Genomic DNA, 2,500 nt, shown 5'->3' with positions numbered 1-2,500 from the left:
TATTAGCTCTAGAATTACCACAGTTATCCAAGTAAATGTGGGTACGATCTAAGGAACCATAACTGATTTAATGAGCCTTTCGCGGTTTCACCTTAATTTGGCTTGTACTGAGACATGCATGGCTTAATCTTTGAGACAAGCATATGACTACTGGCAGGATCAACCAGGGAACTGCGTGCTTATACGATCGGTCCACGAGATTGCCGGTATGGCCAAACCCGTTCGCCTCTCGTCATGTGGCACTAGCCATGTCGATTGACTTCGACTAGCGCCGCACATCAGTAAGTGCAAGTCCTCGACGAAACGACGTAACAGCCCCCAGTCAGCATGAGACTCAAGCTATATATACATCATCATCATCTCGGACAAAACACCGATCAAAAATGAGAAAGTTTCTAGAAACAATCCCTCGCCAAGGCGTCCATATATAATACGAACCCCCGGCTATCAACTAATTTCTTATACACATTCCATCTCGACCCTTCGCTATACATGTGAATATAACGACACGGTGATTCGAGATTCAACAATATTTGTCGCTCGGAACGAATTGAGTGGTTGCAAATTTTTTGTGAACATAACCCGCAACGGGCAGAGGATCACGATTTTAAGGTTGGTCGCTTAAAGGCCATTCGACTACAAAGAGACGAAGCGGACCGCGACCTCGCTGCATGAGGTTGACGAAAGCGACCCAAGATGCGAAAGCCGAAACCAACACACCTTGCCAGTACCCAAACGCCGAGGTCGGATTCGGGTCTACCACTTACCAACTGAATATCATCCTAAAAAGAACTCCAAACAGTCTAGGACAGGACCCATTCTCCACCCCTTCTATATATGTCAGGAGAACCCCGGATTCCCCTCCAGACACGATTTAGCAAACTTTTTCCCGATCGATCCGACCCACCGAGGCCGTTTCGACCGTTCGCCGCGCCTACTAGAGCTGATTTCTTCGGACTCCGATCAGAAAATCCGCCGATGCATGTCGTTAACACCTAGTCCGCCTCGTCCGATCGATCGAGGCCGTTTCGACCGTTCGCCGCGCCTACTAGAGCTGATTTCTTCGGACTCCGATCAGAAAATCCGCCGATGCATGTCGTTAACACCTAGTCCGCCTCGTCCGATCGATCTAGGCCGTCTCGATCCACCCATCGCGCATCGAAAGTCGCATCTCTCGAACTCCGATCCGGAAATCGGCCGATGCATCACGTTAACTATTTCTTATATATCTAATATAATATACATCGAGACGGTAAGAATTCTTTTAATCGAAGATATACATATACTTCTCATCAATATCCAAAAGCTTATCGAAAAATAAATTACTCAACTTTTACGTGAAGAATCGTTCACCCAAACCTTATCCCCTATATATGTCAGGAGAACCCAAGGTTCCCCTCCAGACACGATTTAGCAAACTTTTCCCGATCGATCCGACCCACCGAGGCCGTCTCGACCGTCCGCTGCGCCTACTAGGGCCGATTTCTTCGGACTCCGATCAGAAAATATACCGATGCATGTCGTTAACACCTAGTCCGCCTCGTCCGATCTATCTAAACAGTCTCGACGCACCCAACACTCTTTCAAAGTCGGATTACTCGGACTCAATCTGAAAATGGACCGATGCATGACGTCAACACTTAGCCCGCCTCGTCTGATCGATCTAAGCCATCTCGACCCACCCAACACGCCTTCCAAGTCGGATCACTCGGACTTCGATCTGAAAATCTCCGGACTCATTTTTATGAATATCCCCAGTCAGTAAGAACGTTATTTCGCCAATATATACCAACAATAAACCATATTCCAATAGCTGAACCAAAAATATAATTCCCGATCCAAACGTTCTGCATCGCCCAACGCGACCACCTTCCCTATATATGTCAGGAGAGCACAGGGTTCCCCTCCAGACAACACTTACGCTCTATCCCCGACTCTCGGTCGATCGATAGGCCAGGTCAGCGGTGTCTGTTTCGGCCGAAGCTCGGACTTTGGTCAAAATGTTCCGATACAAAATTTGAACCAAGATAGATACAGATATGATTCCTTCTTAAATATACGTTGATTATCGAACAGAATATGGTAAATATTTTGCGATGACCGAGGATTTCATGAATTTTTTTTTTTTTCGAAAAAATTTTCTGTTATCGGAATTTCCTCAAATTTCATTTGGTTGCCTACTAATGCATATTAAAAACGATAATCAACAATCAGAATCATTATTTATCATTTATTTCAATTTTTATAATGAAAAACGTTCACGTCCTTTCGCGCCTCTCGATCGTCGTTTACGTGATGCATCGGTCAGCCCTAGTTTACGTGGTGCATCGGTAAGATCGAGTTCACGTTCTGCATCGGTAAGATCCAGTTCACGTGGTGCATCGGTAAGATCGAGATTACGTGGTGCATCGGTAAGATCGAGTTTACGTGGTGCATCGGTAAGATCCAATTCACGTTCTGCATCGGTAAGATCCAGTTCACGTGGTGCATCGGTGAGATC

At 45.9% G+C, this 2,500-nt stretch overlaps 1 non-coding gene across 1 annotated transcript in view; it reads right to left on the bottom strand.

Annotated features, from left to right (window-relative positions):
- Positions 1–170, bottom strand: part of LOC123687242 — a 1,905-nt gene extending 1,735 nt beyond the window's left edge. The window contains exon 1 of the ribosomal RNA XR_006748978.1: positions 1–170. This exon is cut by the window's left edge and continues 1,735 nt beyond it. This is a non-coding gene — a ribosomal RNA (small subunit ribosomal RNA).
- Positions 171–2,500: the final 2,330 nt, after the last annotated feature.

Source organism: Harmonia axyridis, chromosome X (genome assembly GCF_914767665.1).
Source record: "Harmonia axyridis chromosome X, icHarAxyr1.1, whole genome shotgun sequence".
Lineage (NCBI taxonomy): Eukaryota > Metazoa > Arthropoda > Insecta > Coleoptera > Coccinellidae > Harmonia > Harmonia axyridis.
This window is presented reverse-complemented; position numbering and strand designations above follow the sequence as displayed.